Source organism: Zalophus californianus, chromosome 10 (genome assembly GCF_009762305.2).
Source record: "Zalophus californianus isolate mZalCal1 chromosome 10, mZalCal1.pri.v2, whole genome shotgun sequence".
Lineage (NCBI taxonomy): Eukaryota > Metazoa > Chordata > Mammalia > Carnivora > Otariidae > Zalophus > Zalophus californianus.
The window spans coordinates 41,418,742-41,443,283 of NC_045604.1; the positions used below are offsets into that span (position 1 = coordinate 41,418,742).

Here is a 24,542-nt window from a genome sequence, read left to right on the forward strand (position 1 = left end):
AGAGTAAAGGGTTAGAGGGTACATACCTCAATATCATAAAAGCCATCTATGAAAAACCTACAGCGAATATCCTTCTCAATGGGGAAAGGCTGAGAGCTTTTCCCCTAAGGTCAGGAACGCGGCAGGGATGTCCACTCTCACCACTGCTATTCAACATAGTATTAGAAGTCCTAGCCACAGCAATCAGACAACAAAAAGAAATCAAAGGCATCCAAATCGGCAAAGAGGAAGTCAAACCCTCACTCTTTGGAGATGATATGATACTGTATGTGGAAAACCCAAAAGACTCCACCCCAAAACTGCTAGAACTCATACAGAAATTCAGTAAAGTGGCAGGATATAAAATCAATGCACAGAAATCAGTGGCATTCCTCTACACCAACAAGACAGAAGAGCGACAAATCAAGGTGTCGATCCCATTTACAATTGCACCCAAAACCATTAGATATCTAGGAATAAATTTAACCAAAGAGGCAAAGGATCTGTACTCAGAAAACTATAAAATACTCATGAAAGAAACTGAAGAAGACACAAAGAAATGGAAAAACGTTCCATGCTCATGGATTGGGAGAACCAACATTGTGAAGATGTCAATGCTACCTAGAGCAATCTACACATTCAATGCAATCCCCATCAAAATACCATCCACTTTTTTCAAAGAAATGGAACAAATAATCCTAAAATTTGTATGGAACCAGAAGAGACCCCGAATAGCCAGAGGAATCTTGAAAAAGAAAAGCAAAGCCGGCGGCATCACAATTCCGGACTTCCAGCTCTATTACAAAGCTGTCATCATCAAGACAGTATGGTACTGGCACAAAAACAGACACATAGATCAATGGAACAGAATTGAGAGCCCAGAAATGGACCCTCAACTCTATGGTCAACTTATCTTTGACAAAGCAGGAAAGAATGTCCAATGGAAAAAAGACAGTCTCTTCAACAAATGGTGTGGGGAAAATTGGGCAGCCACATGCAGAAGAATGAAACTGGACCATTTCCTTACACCACACACAAAAATAGACTCCAAATGGTTGAAAGACCTAAACGTGAGACAGGAGTCCATCAAAATCCTAAAGGAGAACACAGGCAGCAACCTCTTCGACCTCAGCCGCAGCAACTTCTTCCTAGAAACATCACCAAAGGCACGGGAAGCCAGGGCAAAAATGAACTATTGGGATTTCATCAAGATAAAAAGCTTTTGCACAGCAAAAGAAACAGTCCACAAAACCAAAAGACAACCGACAGAATGGGAGAAGATATTTGCAAATGACATATCAGATAAAGGGCTAGTATCCAAAATCTATAAAGAACTTATCAAACTCAACACCCAAAGAACAAATAATCCAATCAAGAAATGGGCAGAAGACATGAACAGACATTTTTCCAAAGAAGACATCCTAATGGCCAACAGGCACATGAAAAAGTGCTCAACATCGCTCGGCATCAGGGAAATCCAAATCAAAACCTCAATGAGATACCACCTCACACCAGTCAGAATGGCTAAAATTAACAAGTCAGGGAACGACAGATGTTGGCGGGGATATGGAGAAACGGGAACCCTCCTACACTGTTGGTGGGAATGCAAGCTGGTGCAACCCCTCTGGAAAACAGTATGGAGGTTCCTCAAACAGTTGAAATTAGAGCTACCATTCGATCCAGCAACTGCACTACTGGGTATTTACCACAAAGATACAAATGTAGGGATCCGAAGGGGTACGTGCACCCCAATGTTTATAGCAGCAATGTCCACAGTAACCAAACTGTGGAAAGAGCCAAGATGTCCATCGACAGATGAATGGATAAAGAAGATGTGGTCTATATACACAATGGAATATTATGCAGCCATCAAAAGGAATGAGATCTTGCCATTTGCAACGACGTGGATGGAACTGGAGGGTGTTATGCTTAGTGAAATAAGTCAATCAGAGAAAGACATGTATCATATGACCTCACTGATATGAGGAATTCTTAATCTCAGGAAACAAACTGAGTGTTACTGGAGTGGTTGGGGGTGGGAGGGATGGGGTGGCTGGGTGATAGACATTGGAGAGGGTATGTGCTACGGTGAGCACTGTGAATTGTGCAAGACTGCTGAATCACAGATCTGTACTTCTGAAACAAATAACGCAACATATTTTAAGAAAAAAGAAAAAGAAGAAGATAGCAGGAGAGGAAGAATGAAGGGGAGTAAGTCAGAGGGGGAGACGAACCATGAGAGATGATGGACTCTGAAAAACAAACTGAGGGTTCTAGAGGGGAGGAGGGTAGAGGGATGGGTTAGCCTGGTGATGGGTATTGAGGAGGGCACGTTCTGCATGGAGCACTGGGTGTTATGAACAAACAATGAATCATGGAACACTGCATCAAAAACTAATGATGTAATATATGGTGATTAACATAACAATAGAAAAATTAAAATAAAAAACATAAAGAAAAAAAGAATTTAGTCATTGTAAAATAATATATTAAAATATATTTTGACTTACTTACTTATAAAAAAAAAGATCTAACCCAATTAATCCATATATAACATATCTGAGAAAATATGGACATAAGCTGTACAAAAGAGCAATAAAGACACTGCATTCAGAATTCAATGTATACAAGGCCTTAACTCGATTTCCTATTGACTTGGCACATTATAACCAGGAAAGCTTTATGAAGCAAAAATAACCCTTCCCTGGCACCACAAGGGACACAACTGCCAGATCATCTCAGCTCAACATCTGCTGATCCTCTTCTGTTTCAGATACTGTCCTGGTACAGGGAATATAAATATAAGTAAAATATAATCTTAATTTTGGGTAAATTTACAGTACCATATAAGAGAAAGAAAATTTAAATGCAAAGAGCTAAGTACAATGAAAGTGTGGGCCACAAAGAACAGGGACTTTGCTTATCTCAGTAAGGTTCAAGGAATGAGGAAAAGATTCCTAGAGGTGAAAATACATTGAACTTAGTCTTAAAGGATGAGCATAAACTAAGAAAGAGAACGCTAGATGTGAATTATTTAGAACTACTCAGAAGGTAAAATTAGCGAGACTTGATAATGGGCCACTAAGAAGTAGTAAGGAAAGATGCAGGGTTACTCCTAGGTTTTTCACATGAATTAACTAGGTATATGGCAATACCATTAATTAAGTAAGATAGGGAATAAAACTGAAGAAAACAGTTGAAGGCAGGTGAGGGGCTAGTTAATGAGTTCTACCTTGGAGTCAATGAGTTTGAAGCCCTACTGCAACACAAAAGTAGAAATGCTCAGCAAGAATTTCAACATGTGAAATTAAAATAAAGTAAGAAAGGTAGAGCCCCTCAAGTGGAAATGTGGCCTGTAGATCTGTTTGATTTGGTTCACATTGTGCTTACTTTTTTTTAAGCCTTATTTAAAAATCAAGAGATGTCACATAAAAACCTAGATTTCATACCCTATCTGGCACTCACAGCAAAAACTGGATGGAGCTAAGGTCCAATTCCCCTGTTTAAATAAGGCCTGCACACCTCTGTAAACCACAATCCACAACTATGTATAAATCCCAACCCACTTCATTCTTCTATGTTAATGGCATTGTCTCTGTAGGCGTTTTTCTTTTTTCTTTTTTATGACCTGTGTCTAAAAAGCTCTAATCAGGATCACAGAAAAGATTAGGGCTAAAAAATAAATTTATAATCAACATAGGTTATAGTTAAAAACTGCAAGAACAGTAGGGAGAAACATCAACATAAGCTGAATCCTTGGGCAAAACAATATTTAATCATGCAGATTTTGTGCTTTATGATATTCCTATCAACTCAAAAGTGGCCTTTACCACATTCACGCCTTAATTCAAAATTCACGTTCCCTGGGGTACCAGGGTGGCTCAGTTGGTTAGGTGTATGCCTTCAACTCAGATCACAATCCCAGGCCCGAGTCAGGCTCCCTACTCAGTGGGGAGTCTGCTTCTCCCTCTCCCTCTGCTCCTCCCCATGCTCATGTGCTCTCAAATAAATGAATAAAATCTTTAAAAACATTCACTTTCCCTGTGTGTGCATATTTTAATCTCTTCAGGAACATTATTAGTCCTTAACCATAAACTCTGAGTTTTCTATTTATTTCCATGTAGTTTTTTTTTTCAGGAGTTAAAATAACAATATGCATATCTGATGCTCTATAAATGCTGCTGAATTGAATAAAGTAATCCCCCAGGCCACCTGGGTGGCTCAGTGGGTTAAGTGTCTGCCTTCACTCAGGTCATGATCTCAGGGTCCTGGGATCAAGCCCAGTGTTGGGCTCCCTGCTCAGTGGGGAGCCTGCTTCTCCCTCTCCCCCAACTCGTGTGCACTCTCTCCCTCTCTCTCAAATAAAATCTTTTAAAAAATAAAAATAAATAAATAAATAAAGCAATCCCCCAATACTGAGTATTGAAGAAATGAGAGATGAGCCAGAAAAGGGTTAGAAATATATCCTAAAAGACAAATGTAAAGAGATTAGTGTTATTTGAGAAGGAGATTAAAATAATCTAAAAACTATTTACTAGGTTCCTTCTGTGGCATCACCCTGTACGCAGTATGGCCAGGATACAAAGATGAACCCAATACAGTCCCAGGCTTTGATGTACTATTATCAAGTATAAAGGTTAGATGAGGTTCTAAGATGAGAGTTTTAATATATGAGAAACTGTAGCTTAAAGCATGATTATCTAGCATAAGGCCGCTAAAGAAAGGAAATCCAATTCAATACCAGTAACTGACAGTCAACAAAAATTAAATCTGAAACAAGATGAAAGAAGATAAGTTTTTGGCAAAATAAACATATCTGCTCAGTAATTTTTTTAAATATAAATTTCAAAAGTTAAGAGTACCCTTACAGGTAAGTATACTTACACATATGAATTTATGTACTCTAACCTTCAATGACTTGAGAAGTAGGACAATGCTATAAAAACCACAGATGAATAGAAGCAAGTTTTACAAAAGGCTAGATGATTACTGGACAGCTAGATAACCACTTATTTGCCTATCAAAACAAAAGAGAGTGTCAGTTCTCCCACCTATGCAATTTATCCTCTTGGACAATACACAAATATAACAGATGCTAATCCAAAAGTCATCAGACTAGTAAAGTGAAGAGAAATACGGTTATTATTAAGATCCCAAGTAAACATAAAAGTTTCAAAAATCTAAGGATTCAAAAAAAAAAAAAAGGCAAGAGACTAGATGGTCAGGAAGAACCAAGGTATTAACATTACCACTGAAACATACTGAAAGCCTTAGAAATTTCTAAGAGTAAAATCGCCATCTTATTTATAATGAACTTTGCTCCCTCTGGTGGCCACAAGAGGTTTTGCTAAAGTAGACGTGGAGGTAGAGGGCAAACAGAAATAGAACTGCAGGAACTATCCAGACTAACCTTCATCTGTATGTCAGACAAATTAATGTTCAATTTACGAAGACCACTTTTTTAAAAGAAAGAATTTAGGATTTAGTGTTATGAAGGTAGTCATACATAATTACACAGTCACAAGTGGATAGATACTGCTGGGAAATATAACTGAACGAGTATATGACATGTGGGCAAAGAACTTTGTATAGAGTTTCATTTTAGAGTCTTCCATACCATTTGAATTTTTATTTCCATATGCCTATATTACTTTCATTCAAATATTGAGCCTTGGTGGCTCAGTTGGTTAAGCGCCCAGCTTCTGATTTAGACTCAGGTCACGACCTCAGGGTCCTCGGATTCAGTCCCAGTGGGGCTCCACACTCAACGGGTAGTTTGCTTGAGATTCTCTCTCTCTCCCTCTCCCCTCCACCACTCATGTGTGTGCGCTCTCTCTCTAAAATAAACAGGGGCTCCTGGGTGGCTCAGTCGTTAAACATCTGCCTTTAGCTCAGGTCATGATCCCAGGGTCCTGGGATCCAGTCCCACATCAGGCTCCCTGCTCAGCGGGAAGCCTGCTTCTCCCTCTCCCACTCCCCCTGCTTGTGTTCCCTCTCTCTCTGTCTCTCTCTGTCAAATAAATAAAATCTTTTAAAAAATAAAATAAAATAAATAAACAAATCTTTAAAAATATATATTATTTTGGGAGGTGGGGGGATGGGATAATTGGATGATGGGCATTAAGGAGGGCATATGATGTGATGAGCACTGGGTATTATATGGAACTGATAAACTGTTGAACACTACATCTGAAACCAACGATGTAGTAAATGTTGCCTAATTGAATTTAAACAAAAATATATATACATTATTTTCTGGACAATACAGGAAAAATACCTAATTTTTTAATAAGTTTTAATCAATGAGTCTATTCCCCTTATTCAGAGTAAAACCCATAACCATTATAATAGGCTATCCCATGTGCCCCACTCTACTTCTTCCTGTTTCTCTGCACCCCCCCATTGCCATATGCCCATTCAGTCCTCCTTGCAGTTTGTTTGTTTTTTTTAAGATTTTATTTATTTATGAGAGAGAGAGAGAGAGAGAGAGAGAGTGAGCATGAGCCAGGGAGGAGCAGAGGAAGAGGGAGAAGCAGACTCCCCGCTGAGCAGGGAGCCTGATGAGGGGCTCGATCCCAGGACCCCGAGCCAAAAGCAGATGCCTAACTGACTGAGCCACCCGGGCACCCCAAGCATATGACTCTTGATCGCAGGGTCTGGAGTTTGAGCCCCATTTGGACATACAGCTTACTTTAAAAAAAAAAAAAAGATGAGCCTGTGTAGTGGATTAAATTGTGTCCCCCCAAAAGACAGTCCAAGTCCTAACCCCAGGTCCCTAAGAATGAGACCTTACTTGGAAATACGGTTTTTGCAGATATAATCAAGTTACAATGAGCTAGATGGTCAACTAACATTTAACAAGAAAGCCGTCAATGGAGAAAGAATAGTCTCTTCAATAAATGGTGCTGAGGAAACTGGATAACCACATGCAAAAGAATGAAATTGGACCTCTATCTTAACTTACACTAGTAACAAAAATTAACTTGAAAAGGAGTAAGGATTTAAGCATAAGACTTGAAACTGTAAAACTCTTGGGATACCTGGCTGGCTCAGTCGGTTAAGCGTCTGCCTTCAGCGCAGGTCATGATCCCAGAGTCTTGGGATTGAGTTCCGCATCAGGCTCCCTGCTCAGAGGGGAGCCTGCTTCTCCCTCTACCTACCGCTCCCCCTGCTTGTGCACATGCGCGCACACACTCTCTCTCTCTCTGGCAAATAAATAGATAAAATCTTAAAAAAAAAAAAAAAGTAAACTGCAGAACTCCTAGAAGAAACCATAGGATAAAAGCTCCTTGACATTGGTCCTGGCCATGATTTTTTTGGATCTGACACCAAAAGCACAAGCAACAAAAGCAAAAATTAATGTAGAACTACATTAAAAAGTTTACACACAGCAAAAACAGCTCAAAATGAAAAGACAACCTACAGGACAGGAATTATTTGCAGATCATATTTCTGACAAAGGGTTGATTATCTAAAATATATACAGAATTCACACAACTCAATAACAAAACCCCCAAACAAGCCAATTTAAAAATGGGCAGCAAAACTAAACATTTTTCCAGAGAAGACTTACAAATAGCCAACAAGTATACAAAAAGGTTCTTGACATCACTAATCATCAGGGAAATGTAAATCACAACCATAATGAGGTATCCTCTCACACCTGTTAGAATAGTTATCTAAAAGACAGATGGCAAGCATTGGCAAGAATGTAGAAAAAAGGGAACCCTTGTGCACTGTTGGTGGGAATGTAAACTGGTCACTGTGGAAAACAGTTTAAAGGTTCCTCAAAAACTAAAAACAGAACTCCCATATGATCCAGCGATCCCACATCTAGTTTTACATCCAAAGAAAATGAAAACAGGGGGCGTCTGGGTGGCTCAGCCACTAAGCCTTTGCCTTTGGCTCAGGTCATGATCTCAGGGTCCTGGGATCAAGCACCACATCAGGCTCCCTGCTTGGCAGGAAGCCTGCTTCTCCCTCTCCCACTCCCCCTGGTTATGTTCCTGCTCTATCTCTCTGTCAAATAAATAAAAAAATAAAATCTTAAAAAAAAATGAAAACAGAATCTTGAAGAGATATCTGCATTCCCATGTTCATGGAAGAATTATTCACAACAGCCAAGATACGGAAACAACCTAAGTGTCTGTCAATAGATGAATAGATAAAAAAAGATGTGATATACGTACACAATGGAATATTATTCAGTGATGAGAAAGGAAATCCTGCCACTTGCAACAACATGAATGGACCTTGAGAGCATTATGCTAAGTAAAAAAAGTCAGGGAAAGAAGACAAATATCACTTATATGTGAAATCAAAGAAAGCCAAACTCACAGAAGCAGAGTAGAATGGGGTTTCCTAGGAACTTGGGGGTTGAGGGGCGGATGGGAAAATGTTGGTCAAAGGGTACAAACCTTCAGTTAAAAGACAAGTAAGTTTTGGGGATCTAATGTACAGCATGGTGATTATAGTTAATATCATACTGGGGTGCCTGAGTAACTCAAGTCAGTTAAGTGTCCAACTTTTCATTTCAGCTCAGGTCATGATCTCAGGATTGTGGGATCAAGCCCCTTGTCAGCCTCTGCACTGGGCCGTGGAGCCTACTTGAGATTCTCTCTCTCTCTCTCCCTCTGCCCTTCTCTCTCTAATAAGAAAAGATAATAATATCACATTATATACTTGAAGGTTGCTAAGAGAGTAGATCTTACTATTTTCACCACAAAAAGAAATAGTAATTATGTGATGTGATGAAGGTGTTAGCTATGGTGGTAATCATTTTCAAAATGCAAGTGTATCAAATCAAATTAACACATTTTACATTTTGGGGGGCACCTGGGTGGCTCAGTCATTAAGCGTCTGCCTTCGGCTCAAGTCATGATCCCGGAGTCCTGGGATTGAGCCCCACATCGGGCTCCCCACTCTGCGGGAAGCCTGCTTCTCCCTCTCCCATTCCCCCTGCTTGTGTTCCCTCTCTTGCTGTGTCTCTCTCTGTCAAATAAATACAATCTTAAAAAAAAATTTTTATATTTCTAAAAAAATTTCAGTGTAGTTAACATACAGTATTATATTAGTTTCAGGTGTACAATACAGTGATTCAGTGATTCCATACATCACCCAGTGCTCACTATGACAAGTGCACTCCTTAATCCCCATCATCTATTTCACCCATCCCTCCATCCTCCCTCCTTTGATAACCATCAGTTTATAGTTTGTCTTGGTTTGTCTCTCACTTTTTTATTCCTTTGCTCATTTATCTTGTTTCTCAAATTCCACAAGTGAAATCATTTGTCTTTGTATTTGTCTTTCTCTGACTTATTTCACTAGCATTATACTCTATAGCTCCATTCATGTCATTGCAAATGGCGAGATTTCATTCTTTGTATGGTTGAATAATATTCTGTTGTGTATACATATCTTCTTCATCTTTTCATCCATTGATGGACACTTGGGCTGCTTCCATATCTTGGCTATTATAAATAATGTTGCTATAAATATAGGGGTGCATGTATCCTTCTGAATCACTGTTTTTGTATTTTTTGGGTAAATACCCAGTAGTGTAATTACTGGATTAGAGGGTAGTTCTATTATTAATTTTTTGAGGAAGCTCCATACCATTTCCACAATGGCTACAAAGTTTGAATTCCCACCAAGAGTACAAGAGGGTTCCTTTTTCTCCACATTCTTGTTAATACTTGTTGTTCCTTGTGTTTTTTATTTTAGCCATTCTGACACATGAGGTACGGTAGTTTTGATTTGCACTTCCCTGATGATGAGTGATGTTGAGAATCTTTTCATGTGTCTGGACATCTCGATGTCTTCTTTGGAGAAAATGCCTGTTCATTTCTTCTGCCCATTTTTTAATTGGATTGTTTTTTTGGGTGTTGAGTTGTATAAGTTCTTCATATGTTTTAGATACTAACAATTTACAGGATGTCATTTGCAAATATCTTCTCTCATTCTGTAGCTTTTTAGTTTTGTTGATTGTCCTTCGCTCTATAGAAGCTTTTTATTTTGATATAATCCCAATAGTTTATTTTTGCTTTTATTTCCTTTTCCTCAGGAGACCTATCTAAAAAAATGCTGCTGCTCTCAATGTCAGAGAAATTACTGCTTATGTTCTCTTGTAGTATTTTTATGGTTTCAAGTCTCACATTTAGGTCTTTAATCCATTCTGAATTTATTTTTGGGTATGGTGCAAGAAAATGATTCAGTTTCATTCTTTTGCATGTAGCTGTCCAGTTTTCCCAATTTATTGAAGTAACTGTCTTTTTCCCATTGGATATTCTTCCCTGCTTTGTCAAAGATTAATTGATCATATAATTGTGGATTTCTGGGGGTTTTATTCTGTTCCCATTGATGTGTCTATTTTTATGCTGGTACCATACTGTTTTGATTACTATAGCTTTGTAATGTAACTTGAAATCTGGAATTGTAATACCTCCAGCTTTGCCTTTCATTTTCAAAACTGCTTTGGCAATTTGGGGTCTTTTGTGGTTCCACATAAATTGTAGGATTTTTTGGTTCTAGTTCTGCAAAAAATGCTGTTGGTATTTTGATGGGGACTGCATTAAATGTATAGATTGCTTTGGGTAGTATAGACATTTTAACAATATTTGTTCTTCCAATCCATTAGCATGGAATGTCTATACATTTCCTAGTGTCTTCAATTTCTTTCACCAGTGTTTTATAGTTTTCAGAGTACAGGTCTTTCACCTCTTTGGTTAGGTTTATTCCTAGGTATCTTATTTTGGGGGCAATTGTAAATGAGACTGTTTTCCTAATTTCTCTTTCTGATACTTGTTATTAGTGTACAGAAATGCAACAGGTTTTTGCACATCGATTTTTGTATCCTGTGACTTTACTGATTTAACCTTTTAGTTCTCAGTTCAAGTTTTTTTGTGGAGTCTTTAGGGTTTTCGATATAGAGTATCATGTGATCTGCAAATAATGTAAGTTTTGCTTCTTCCTTACCAATTTGGATGCCTTTTATTTCTTTCTGTTGCCTAATTGCTATGGCTAGGACTTTCAGTACTATGTTGAATAAAAGTGGTGAGAGTAGACATCCTTGTCTTGTTTCTGCTCTTAGAAGAAAAGCTCTGTTTTTCCCCATTATGTAGGATATTCACTGTGGGTTTTTTAAATACAGCCTTAATAATGTTGAAGTATATTCCCTCTAAACCTTTGTTGAGGGCTTTTATCATGTACTTTGTCAAATGCTTTTTCTGTGTCTCCCGAAATGATCACAGGGTTTTTACCCTTTCTCTTACTGATGTGATGTATCATGTTGACTGATGTGCAAATATGGAACCACCCTTGCATACTGGAAAAAAATCCCACTTGATCATGGTGAATGATTTAAATGTATTGTTGGATTCTCTTTTTTGCTAGTATTTTCTTGAGGATTTTTGCATCTATATTCATCAAAAATACTGGCTTGTAATTCTTTTTTTGTGGTGTCTTTATCAGTTTTGGTAAACTCACAGAATTTGGAACTTCCTTCTTCTATTCTTTTGAACAGTTTGAGAAAAATAGGTAGTAATCCCTCTTTAAATGTTTGATAGAGGGGCACCTGGGTGGCTCAGTCAATTAAGTGTCTGCCTTCAGCTCAGATCATGATCCCAGGCTTCTGGAATCAAGCCCCATGTTGGGTTCCCTGCTCAGAGGGGAGCCTGCTTCTCCCTCTGCCCCTCTCATTCCACTCATGTGCGTGCATTCTCTCAAATAAATAAAATATTTAAATAAATAAATAAATGTTTGATAGAATTTGCCCATGAAGTCATCTGGTCCTGACCTGTTCATTGGGAGTTTTTTTTTTGCATACTGATTCAATCTCCTTGCTGGTAATCGATCTACTCAAATTTTCCATTTCTTCCTGCTTCAGTTTTGGTAGGTTATGTTTCTAGGAATTTATCCATTCCAAGTTGTCCAATTTGTTGGCATATAGTTTTTCATAATATTCTCCTACAACTGTATTTCTGTGGTGTGGGTTGTTGTTTCTCCCCTTCCATTTGTAATTTTATATATTTCTTTGTTTTTTGATGAGTCTGGCTAGAGGTTTATGAGTTTTATCTTTTCAAAGAACCAGCTCCTGGTTTCATTTGTCTGTTTAGTTCCTATATCACTTATTTCTGCTCTAATCTTTATTATTTCCTTCCTTCAGTAGAAGGGCTTCCTTCAGTATTTTGGGCTTTGTTGCTTTTTCTAACTCCTTTTGGTGTAAAATTAGGCTATTTATTTGAGCTTTATCTTGCTTCTTGAGATAGGCCTGTATTGCTATAAATTTCCCTCTTGGACCTACTTTGGTGCATCCCAAAAGTTTTGGATTGTTGTGTTTTCATTTTCATTTGTTTCCTAGTACTTTTTTATTTTTCCTTTGATTTCTTGATTGATCCACTGTTTAGGAACATGTTATTTAACTTCCATGTATTTATGGTCTTTCTAGTTTTTTCTTGTGGTTGATTTCTAATTTCATAGCATTGTGGTCAGAAAAGATGCATGATATGACTTCAATCTTTTTGAATTTTTTGAGACTTGTTTGGTGGCCTAATAGGTTATCTGTTCTGGAGAATGTTCTATATGCACTTGAAAAGAATGTGTACTCTGCTGATTTAGCATGGAATGTTCTGAATATATCTGTTAAATCCATCTGGTTCAGTGCATCAATCAAAGCCACTGTTTTCTTACTGATTTCCTGTTTGGATGATCTGTCCTTTGATGTAAGTGGGGTATTAAAGTCCCCTACTATCATTGTATTACTATCAATTAGTTCTTTTATGTTTGTTATTAACTGTTTTATGCATTTGAGTGCTCCCATGTTGGGTGCACATATAATTGTTGTATCTTCTTGTTGGATTGTCTCCTTTACTATTATAAGGTGTCCTTCTTTTTCTCTTTTTACAGACTTTGTTTTAAAGTTTATTTTGTGTGTTGTAAGTATTGTTACTCCAGCTTTAATATCCATTTGAATGGAAAATGTTTCTCCATCCCCTCACTTTCAATCTGCAGTGTCTGAAATGAGTCTCTTGTAGGCAGCATATAGATGGGTTGTTTTTAATCCACTCTGTCACCTATGTCTTTTGATTACGGTATTTTGTCCTTTTACATTCAAAGTAGTTATCGACAAATATGTATTTATTGCCATTTTGTTACTTGTTTTGTGGTTGTTTCTGAAGTTTTTCTCTGATTCTTTCTTCTCTTTCTCTTTCATGGTTTGCTGGTTTTCTTTAGTGATATATTTGACTTTCATTCTCTTTGTTCTTTGCATATCTATTAGTGGTTTTGATTTGTGGTTTCCACTAAGTTTGTATATAATATCTTCTGTATATAACAGTCTATATATTAAGTTGATGGTCATTTAAGTTTGAACCCATTCTTTAGTCCTCTCTTCCCCACATTTTAGGTATATGATGTCATATTTTGGTGATTTCCTTGACTGCTTTTATATAGAAACATTTATTTTTATTGCTTTTGTGCTTCCTCCTTTCATACTGTCACTTTTGGTCTCTCCTTTCCTCTGAGTCCCCTTTAATATTTCTTGCAGGGCTGATGTAGTGGCCATGAACTCCTTTAGTTTTTGTCTGGGAAACCCTTTATCTCTCCTTCTATTATGAATGATAGCCTTCCTGGATAGAGTATCCTTAGCTGCAGATTTTTCCTATTCGGCACTTTGAATGTATCATGCCACTCCCTTCTGGCTTGCAAGGTTTCTGCTTTAAAAGTCCTCTAACAGAGGTGGCTCCACCTGGGTGGCTCAGTTGGTTAAGCATCTGCCTTCGGCTCAGGTCATGATCCCAGAGTCCTGGGATGGAGCTCTACATCAGTCTCTCTGCTCTATGGGGAGCCTGCTTCTCCCTCTCCCTCTCCCTGCTTGTGCGCTCATGCTTCTGTCAAATAAATAAATAAAAATTAAATTTAAAAGTCCCCTGTTAGCCTAATGTGGTTTCCCTTATATGTAACTGTCTTCTTTTGTCTACTTTTAAATTTTTTTCTTTATCACTACATTTTGCCATCTTAATTATGTCTTGGTGTGGATCTGCTTTTGTTGATTCTGTTGGAGGTTCTATGTGCCTCCTGGATCTGGATATCTGTTTCTTTCCCCAGATAAAAACTTCCCCAGGGAAGTTTTTAGCTATTATTTCTTCAAATAAGTTTTCTACCCCCTTTTCTCTCTCTTCTTCTGGGATCCCTGTAATAGGAATGTTATTGTGTTTGATGGAGTCACTGAGTTCCCTAAGTCTATTCTCCTTCCGCATAATTCTCTTTTCTCTTTTTTGTACACCTTGATTACTTTCCATTACTCTGTCTTCTAAGGTCATTAATTCATTCCTCTATTTCTTACAGCCTGCTGTTCATTCCATCAAGCATGTTGCTCCTTTCATTTATTCACTTTTATCTCTATGTTACTCCTTATCTCCGTGTTAAGGGTCTCACTCATGTCTTCCACTCTTTTCTCAAGTTCAATGAATATCTTTATGATCATGATTTTAAACTGTCTAGCAGCCATGTTATTTTTATCAGTTTCACTTAGATCTCTGGCCATGGTCTTGTCCTGTTCTTTCATTTGGGACAAATTCCTCTGTCATCTCATCTTGTCTAAGTTTTTGTGCCTGTTTCTGTGTGTTAAGAAAGTCAGCTATGGCTTTCTGCCCCTGGACACTGCTGAGTAAGCATCGTTAAAGTCTCCCCTCCCACTGCCGCCATGTCTAAGTCAGAGTCTCCCAAAGAGCCTGAACAGCTGAGGAAACTCTTCATCGGAGGTTTGAGCTTTGAAACAACCGACGAGCGTCTGAAGAGCCATTTTGAGCAATGGGGTATGCTTACGGACTGTGTGGTAATGAGATCCAAACACCAAGCACTCCAGAGGCTTTGGGTTTGTCACATATGCCACTGTGGAGGAGGTGGATGCAGCCATGAATGCAAGGCCACACGAGGTGGATGGAAAAGTTGTGGGACCAAAGAGGGCTGTCTCAAGAGAAGATTCTCAAAGACCTGGTGCCCACTTAACTGTGAGAAAGATTTTTGTTGGTGGCATTAAAGAAGACAATGAAAAACATCATCTAAGAGATTATTTTGAACAGTATGGGAAAACTGAAGTGATCAGGATCATGACTGACAGAAGCAGCGGCAAAAAGAGAGATTTTGCTTTTGTAACATTTGATGACCATGACTCTGTAGACAAGATTGTCATTCAAAAATACCATACTGTGAATGGCCACAACTGTGAAGTAAGGAAAGCCCTATCTAAGCAAGAGATGGCTAGTGCTTCCTCCAGCCAAAGATGTCGAAGTGGTTCTGGAAACTTTGATGGTGGTCGTAGAGGTGTTTTTGGTGGGAATGACAACTTTGGTTGTGGAGGGAACTTCAGTGGCCGAGGTGGCTTTGGTGGCAGTTGAGGTGGTGGTGGATATGGTGGCAGTGGGGATGGCTATAATGGATTTGGTAATGATGGAAGCAACTTTGGTGGTGGCGGAAGCTATAATGATTTTGTCAATTACAACAATCAATCCTCAAATTTTGGACCCATGAAAGGAGGAAATTTTGGAGGCAGAAGCTCTGGCCCCCCTGGTGGTGGAGGCCAATACTTTGCCAAACCACAAAACCAAGGTGGCTATGGTGGTTCCAGCAGGAGCAGTAGCTATGGCAGTGGCAGAAGGTTTTAATTACTGCCAGGAAACAAAGCTTAGCAGGAGAGGAGAGCCAGAGAAGTGACAGGGAAGCTACAGGTTACAACAGATTTATGAACTCAGCCAAGCACAGTGGTGGCAGGCCCTAGCTGCTACAAAGAAGACATGTTTTAGACAATACTCATGTGTATGGGCAAAAAACTCGAGGACTGTATTTGTGACTAATTGTATAACAAGTTATTTTAGTTTCTGTTCTGTGGAAAGTGTAAAGCATTCCAACAAAGGGTTTTAATGTTTGGGGTTTTTTTTTGCACCCATGCTGTTGATTGCTAAATGTAATAGTCTGATCATGATGCTGAATAAATGTGTCTTTTAAAAAAAAAAGTCAGCTATGTCTGCTGTTCCATGGATTGGCCTTATGAGGAAGAGGTCCTGTAGTGCCCTGCAGTATAGTTCCCCAGTGTGTTTCCCAGGACCCGGTGCTATAGGGAGTGACTTAAAGCATGCTGCATATGCTCTGCTGTTGTGTTCTGGCCACTTTATCCTTCAGGCCAGTTGTCTACAGAGGCTCTCTTTGCCTGTTGTGGGCAGTGTTTGGTCCCTGGCCTGAATGCGGTGAATATTAAGTAGGTGTGCTCTGGTCTGCTTGTGAAATGACACCTGTCACCACCGCCACCAGAACCGAGGCCCTGCAAAACTCCCAGTCCGGAGACATGGTGCAGACAGGGGTTTGGGCTGGTCTTCTAGGGGAGGGGCCCTGCCATGCTGGGACTGAGGCAAGTCTGACTGGGAAGGGCGACTCCACCAGAGCATAGGGGGCAGGGCTTGGTGTAAGCAAGTTAGGTAGCAAGTGTTGGCACTACTGGTTCCCACAGATGGCTCTGTGCTCATGCTGTGGTGCAAGGGAGGGAAATGGCACACGCCAGTTCCCTTGTTCCTAGAGGGATCTCTCCATGAACTCTGCCTCTCTGGGATACACTAGGAGATGAGCAAATAACCTTCCCACTGTATGACCCAGGCGCTCTTCAGATCATTGTATCTACACTATATGTCTGCAGGCTGTTTGTCTTTCCTTCTCTCCAATAGCAGCCTCAATGCCTATGGGCTCTCCTGAGCCAAGCCCACTGACCTTTAAAAGTCCAGGGTTTAAGCCCTGCTAGTTGCTAAAGTTCATGAAATTCAGCCCCTCTTGAAGCCCTTTCCAAGCCAGTTGCTTTGGGGATTGGTTTTCCCCATGTGCTCCCCCGTGTGCTAGTCTGTATCTCGCCTCTCTCCACAACCACGGCTTCCTCCCCATTACAGCAGCCAAATTCTGTTTCTCTCCCAAAACGAGTCTCTGTGCTTCCTATCTTCTTGGATGTGCCCTCTTCTCTGCCTTTAGTTGTGGAGTTGTTCTGCCAGTCTTCAGGTTAGTTCTGGGGTATTTTGGATGATGTGATAGTTATCTAGTTGTATTAGTGGGAGGAGGCGTACCTAGGGTCCTTGTACTCTGCCACCATCTTCCCAACATCTGCCAACACGTTTTATATCTTAAATTTACATGATATTCTATGTCAATTATATCTCAATAAATCAGAGTGGGGGAGAGATAAAATGAGGTCTGAGGTGGGCCCCAAATCCAATGACTAGTGTCTATGTAAGAAAAAGGAAAGGGAGATTTGGATACAGACATGCTGGGAAGAAGGCTATGTAAAGACAGAGGCAGAGACTGGAGTTACACTGACACAAGTCAAAGAACCCTGGGGGCCACCAGAAGCTGGTAGAGGCAAGGGAGGATTCTTCCCTACAGCCTTCAAAGAGCGCATGGCTCTGCTAACACTTGATTTTTGGACCTCTAGCCTCCAAAACTGTGAGAGAATAAATTTCTATTGTTTTAAACTACAAAGTACCAGTCTGTGGTACTTTGCTATGGCAATTCTAGGAAATTAATACAGCCTGTAACATTTTGTGACAAAAAGTAAGAAACGGCTGAAAGACTGATGGGGACATATCAAAAGGAGACAGGAGCCATCCTGAAGGAGTTCCCAGTGACCAAATAAATATAGTAATGGACTGTAACCCACTGAATAGAAATCCATGAGTATATACAGTACAGATATAAATACATGAATGTTGGGAGAAGCAATCAGCCATGGGCCCTGAACATCTCTACACCTTCTCCTCCGGCATGCCAGGCTCTAACTACTCTTTACCTGGGCCATTTCTCAGGGTTGTGTGTACAGCAAGCAACCCTCAGGGATGAGGTAATGTCTTCCCACCCCTGACAAAGAGCAGGCTTGCTTCCACCTGCTATAAGAGGGGTAAATCCCCAAAGCTCAGTGCTCCTTTGCTGTAGCACAATCCACTGCATATGCAGGAATCCATCTAGGCCCACCTGCATTATCCCTGTGGGACTTGGGGGATTCGAGAAACCAATGCAAATCAAATGAATCTCATGCACTTTGAAGTACCATGAATAATAAAGTCCTTTGGCTCAAACCCAGGAGTCTTGTACCTCTGCCAGCATCTAAGAAACAGTAACAGGCTAACTCATTAGCTTGCAAGTAGGGCACAATCCTAGATCTTTCATAGTTCTTGACAGTGAATAAATAAATAAACAGGGGAGAAGGGAAAGCCCATTTTTATAGAATGCCAAATAATAAATGTAGAAGAAATAATGGAGTTGGAAAATCATTAATGGATATTAAAACTAGTGGGTGAAATCTGATGAGGAAAAGGATATTTACATAGTCTTAAAGTATCTCCCCACAAATTACTAATTACAAAGGGAAAAATAGGAATTTTACAGTAGAGAAATCTGGTAAACACCATGTTAAGCAAGTGATCAAAGTTAACATAACCAACACTGGGACAAATAGACATCCTGTATCTCCTGGTATAATGCACTGAGAAGGACACAATTCCTTTGTATTTCTCCTAAAAATGTATAATCTGAATCTAATTATGAGGAAACATCAGACAAGCCCAAACTGGGACATTCTACAAAAGAGCTGGCCTATATTCTTCAAAACTATCATAGTCAAGAAAGAAAAAAAAAAGGCTAAGTAACTGTTCCAGACTACAGGAGACTAAAGAGACAACAAATAAATACAGTGCATGATCCTGGATTGGACGATGAATCAGAATGTTTCAAAGAACTATGAAGGAGATTTTTAAAATAAATGATAAACTTGAATATGGATCATGGATTCAACAATATTGAATCAATGTTACAATTCCTGATTTTAAGAAAAAAGAACTACTGCTCACTGTTGACTGGAATATAAATTGGTACAGCCATTATGGGAAATAGCATGGAGGTTCCTCAAAAAATTAAAAATAGGGGACACGTGGGGGGCTCAGTCACTTAAGCGTGCGACTTCGGCTCAGGTCATGATCTCAGGGTCATGGGATCCAGCCCTGCATCAGGCTCTGTGCTCAGCAGGGAGTCTGCTTCTCCCTTTCTCTCTCTGCCCCTCCCCCCACGTGTGGGCATACACCCATGCACGAACTCCCTTTCTCTCTCTCAAATAAATACATAAAATCTTTCAAAAAAAATTAAAAATAGAACTCTCATATGATCCAGTTCTGGGTATACATCTAAAGGAAATGAAATCAGGATCTTAAAGAGGTATCTGCACTCCCATGTTCACCGCAGCATTAGTCACAATAACCAAGATATGGAAACAATCTGTCTTTCTATGGATGAATGGATAAAGAAGATGTAGTATAGGGGCACCTGGGTGGCTCAGTCATTAAGCGTCTGCCTTCGAGCTCAGGTTATGATCCCAGGGTCCTGGGATCGAGTCCCGCATTGGACTCCCTGCTCCGCAGGAAGTCTGCTTCTCCCTCACCCACTCCCCCTGCTTGTGTTACCTCTCTTGCTGTGTCTCTATCAAATAAATAAAATCTTTAAAAAAAAAAAAAAGATGTGGTGTATATATATAAACAATGGAATATTATTCAGCCATGAGAAAAAAGAAAATCCTGCCATTTGTGACAACATAGATGAACCTGGAGGACATTATGCTAAGTGAAATAAACCAGACAAAAACAAATATTCTATGATCTCATTTATATGTAGAATTTAATGAAATTAAAAAGTCAAACTCACAGCAGCAGCAAACAAAACAGGTGGTTACCAGGGACTGGTGGGGAATGGGAGATAGGGAGATGCTGGTCAAAGGGTATAAAACTGGGCGCCTGGGTGGCTCAGTTGGTTAAGCGACTGCCTTCGGCTCAGGTCATGATCCTGGAGTCCGGGGATCGAGTCCCGCATCGGGCTCCCTGCTCAGCAGGGAGTCTGCTTCTCCCTCTGACCCTCCCCCCTCTCATGTACTCTCTCTCTCATTCTCACTCTCTCAAAATAAATAATAAATAAATCTTTAAAAAAAAAAAAGGTATAAAACTGCAGTTGCGTAAGATGAATAAATCTAGAGATCTAATATACAGGCATGATAGGGGCACCTGTCTGGCTCAGTTGGTAGAGCACATGACTCTTGATCTTCAGATCATAAGTTCGAGCCCCAAACTGGGCGTGGAGCTTACTTTAAAAAAAATAATAAAAAATAAAAAATAATATGCAGGCATGATGACTACAATAAATAATGCTGTGTTGAATACTGAAAATATGCTGAGAGAGTAAATATCAGGTAATCTCACCACACACACAAAAAAAGATAACTATATGAGAAGAAGGTATATTAATTAGTTTGACTATAGTAACCATTTCACTATATATATATATGTCTAATTATGGTGTATACCTTAAATACATACAATTGATGTCTGTGTGTATAGAATGCCCTGCAGGAACTCTGAGCCTAAAGTGTCTAAAAAAAGAAATTTCAAAAGAACTCATGACCAAAAAAAGTTCTAATTTTTATAATGATGGTATAATGATAAAGTCCTTATTCTAAGAAATAATGAAGTATTTAGTGATTAAGGGACATGATGTCTGCAACTTATGTAAAATGGTTCAGAAAAAATTTGAGTGTGTGTATAAATAGGGAGAATGCGAAAGCAAACATAAACAATTGGTATATCTAAATAAAGACTATCCAGAAGTTCCTTGCACTACTTCTGAAACTTAAAAAAAATTATATCAAGTATATATTAGTTAATAATGCACCATCAGTTATTATTAATACATTAGTTAATATTATATTTAATAATTATGTGTAATATATAATATTGTATATTTGAAATCTGCTAAGAGAGTAGATATCAAGGGTTCTCAGCACCAAAAGAATGGTAACCATGAGAGGTAATGAAAATGTTAATTAGTCTGATTGTGAGAATCATTTCACAATGTATACATATACCAAAAAGAAAAACATCATGTTGTACATCTTAAACACATACAATTTTTATTTGTCAAAAATAGAAGTTATACCAAAATAAAAACTTACCCTCTTCCCCCTGGCAAAAAAACAAATAAGGCAGAAGAATTACCTTGATTAGATATTCAACAGCACATTCTTGAGATAAGATGAAACATAACAGAAAACACAGTCAAGGGTTTACATTTTAAGGTATTGTTCATTTTATACTTCATTTTATACTTCACTTTATACTCCATGGAGCTTTGATTAAAACAGTTAACTACCTTTACTTGAATTTTTTATACATATACACACCCGTAAGTTTAGATGGATGCTATACGTATGTTATATATACACAAATGTATATGTGTGTAAATACATGTAAATATAAAATGCTAGGTGCAGAAAAGATAGCAGAGGGATTAAGAGTGGGGCTCTGAACTCCTATACAGATAAGTCCATTTCCCAGCACCATCATTTATTAGCTGGCTAATCTTGGGCAAGATATAAACCACTCTATGCCTGAATTTCCTCATTTTTAAAATGCAGACAGTAATAGTTTTTTTTTTTTAAGATTTTATTTACTTATTTATTTGGCAGAGACACAGCGAGAGAGGGAACACAAGCAGGGGGAATGGGAGAGGGAGAAGCAGACTCCCCGCTGAGCAGGGAGCCTGATGCGGGGCTCGATCCCAGGACCCTGGGACCATGACCTGAGCCAAAGGCAGACGCTTAACAACTGAGCCACCCAGGCGCCCTGCCAATAATAGTTTCTAATCTAATTAAGATTCTGGTGGGGGCACTTGGCTGGCACAGTCAGTAGGGCATGCAACTCTTGATTTTGGGGTCATGAATTGAGCCCCACATTGGCTGTAGAGACTACTTAAAAATAAAAATCTTAAGATTCTTGTGAAGATTTCAAAGGACAACACATGTAAAGAGCTTAGCACATTCAGCAATGAGAGTTATTATTTCATTGGCTTCAGAAACTAGTATCAAAAGAAAATGATTCTCTAACCTAAAAGATAATAAATGAAATATCAAATGTCTTGAGATTGCAGTTACGAACTACTTCATACCAGTCAGAAAGAAAGGGAACAAAAGCTGAGTCAAAGGGAACCAGATCAGAATGTTTAAATTAAGCAAAAATGTAAACAAAACATAAAATTCCTCTTTACAACTAGATTACAGATGTCAAAACATTTTGAGAACAATGTATTAAAGGATGATCTTCGATTTTTTTTTTAAGAGAAAGAGAGAGAGCAAATGCACATGTGGGAGACGGGGTGGGGGGTAGCAGAGGGAGAGAGAATCTTAAGCAGGCTCCACACCCAGCACGGAGCCCCACAGGGGGCTTGATCTCATGACCCTGAGAGAATGATCTTTATTTGAAAGTGCCTTTGATTCTGCTTAGTTTACTCAAATTTATGTTCAATAGGTGAAATTTACATATTTTTAAAAAGCATCCTTACTGCCTGTTTAAATTTCCATAAGGAAGAACTACCTGGGCGCCTGGGTGGCTCAGTTGGTTAAGCGACTGCCTTCGGCTCAGGTCATGATCCTGGAGTCCCAGGATCGAGTCCCACATCGGGCTCCCTGCTCAGTGGGGAATCTGCTTCTCCCTCTGACCCTCCCCCACTCATGCTCTCTCTCTCTCATTCTCTCTCTCAAATGAATCAATAAATAAAATCTTAAAAAAAAAAAAAAGGAAGAACTACCTAACCACATGAACTCTGCAACCATTTTTAAGAGTTATAGTTAACAACAGCGCCTGGGTGGCTCAGTCAGTTCAGCATCCACTCTTGGTTTTAGCTCAGGTCATGATCTCACGGGTGGTTGTGAGATCGAGCCCGAGGCTGGGCTCCAGGCTCCGCAGGGAGTCTGCTTGAAGATCCTCTCCCTCTGCCCCTCCCCTCGCTCCTGCACATGAGCACGTTCTCTCTCTAGAATAAATAAATAAATCTTTAAAAAAAAAAAAGAGTCCTAGTTAGCAGAATTGTATTTAGTAATTAAGGTACTGAAGGTAAGAAATAATAAATTCTGTCATTTGTCAGAACTTATAAACTCAAACGCCTACATAGGCCAGGCATCAGAGACAGTCATGTAAAATCAATAGGGAAGAACTAAGACCACAGAGACTGAAAAGTAAAGTACTCACCAAAACGCAAACTCAAGTTTTGTTTTGTTTTTTAAACACTGCGGCATATGCATTCAGGCTGAGTTCAGCTCAGAGGGGCACCTGTTTACACCACTTAATTTACTAAGTCCTTAGGACCTCTATGATATACATTTGTATGCAAACTTGATGTTTCATAAAAGATACTAACAAAATGGAATATTTCTGAAAATATTCATGCACATCAAAACATCAGGAAAGTTTCAATGACTTCAAAAAGGCAGCTGTATCTTTAAAGATACCCTAAGCTGGTTATCTCTCCCTCTTTGTATTCACAATTAAGATATACTTTTGTACATCATAATATATAATCTTTAAGGTACCTTACAACTCTGAATTTTTTTTTAAAGATTTTATTTATTCATGAGAGACAGAGAGAGAGAGAGAGAGAGAGAGGCAGAGGGAGAAGCAGGCTCCCAAGGAGCAGGGAGCCCAATGCGGGACTCAATCCCAGGACTCTGGGATCATGACCTGAGCCGAAGGCAGACGCTTAACCATCTGAGCCACCCAGGCGCCCACAACTTTAAGATTCCATGATTATTGAACAAAATTCCTTCAAACTGGTAAAACATGTGTACCAATGAAATAATTGTTACCAAAAAATCTGAAAGTTGCTATATTCATTCATCACTGAAATGTTTGGCCTAAATATTTTTAATGAAAAGTAATACACATTTGCATTTTCAACATGGTACTGATGCCTTTATCCCACTAAAACACCTGTTACCAATGTTTCAGAAAAATTTTTGAAATAAACTACCAACCCCCACCTTTATTAAAGTCTTTCTAGATAAGTATACCAGAAAAAGAGGGTACATTTAAGTGAACAATACCCAATACCTCCAAGGTCCAAAGTAATCTCTCTTTCCACTGGATTCCCTAGCACTTGCATTACCACTATATTTTGTGTATTTTATCTTCACTAATATACTTTAAATTATGTAATGGCAGAAAGCATACCTTATTCATATTTTATCCACATCAAAAAGCATTTTGTACTTGCACAGAAGTGCTCATTAAAAAAAAAAATCTAAGAGAAACCTACCATTTCTCAAGATAATGATGATCTCACGTTAAACTCTTTCAAATTCTGAAATGAACTGAGTTTTTACAAAATTGAAATTATTATTATGCTTTTAAAAATTCTCTACAATTCCAGGGCACCTGGGCGGCTTAGTCAGTTAAGCGACTGACTCTTGGTTTCAGCCCAGGTCATGCTCTCAGGGTAATGAGATTGAGCCCACATTGGGCTCCGTGATTAGCATGGAGTCTGCAGGGGACTCTCTATCTCCCTCTCCTTCTGCCCCTCCCCCCTGCTCACTTGCTCTCTCTCTCAAATAAGTAAATTTTTAAAAATCTTTTTTAAAAAATTCTCTACAATTCAGATAAGTTCTCAATATCACTAACTGGTTAATATTCAAGCAATAGTATTTTGAAGTAGATAAATATTACAATAAC

At 39.0% G+C, this 24,542-nt stretch overlaps 1 protein-coding gene and 1 pseudogene across 3 annotated transcripts in view; one reads left to right on the forward strand and one right to left on the reverse strand.

Moving 5' to 3' along the window:
• Positions 1-24,542, reverse strand: part of ACBD6 (acyl-CoA binding domain containing 6) — a 220,352-nt gene that overhangs the window by 184,990 nt on the left and 10,820 nt on the right. The gene's annotated exons all lie outside the window — the stretch shown is intronic.
• On the forward strand, positions 14,681-15,641 carry LOC113932889 (annotated as a pseudogene).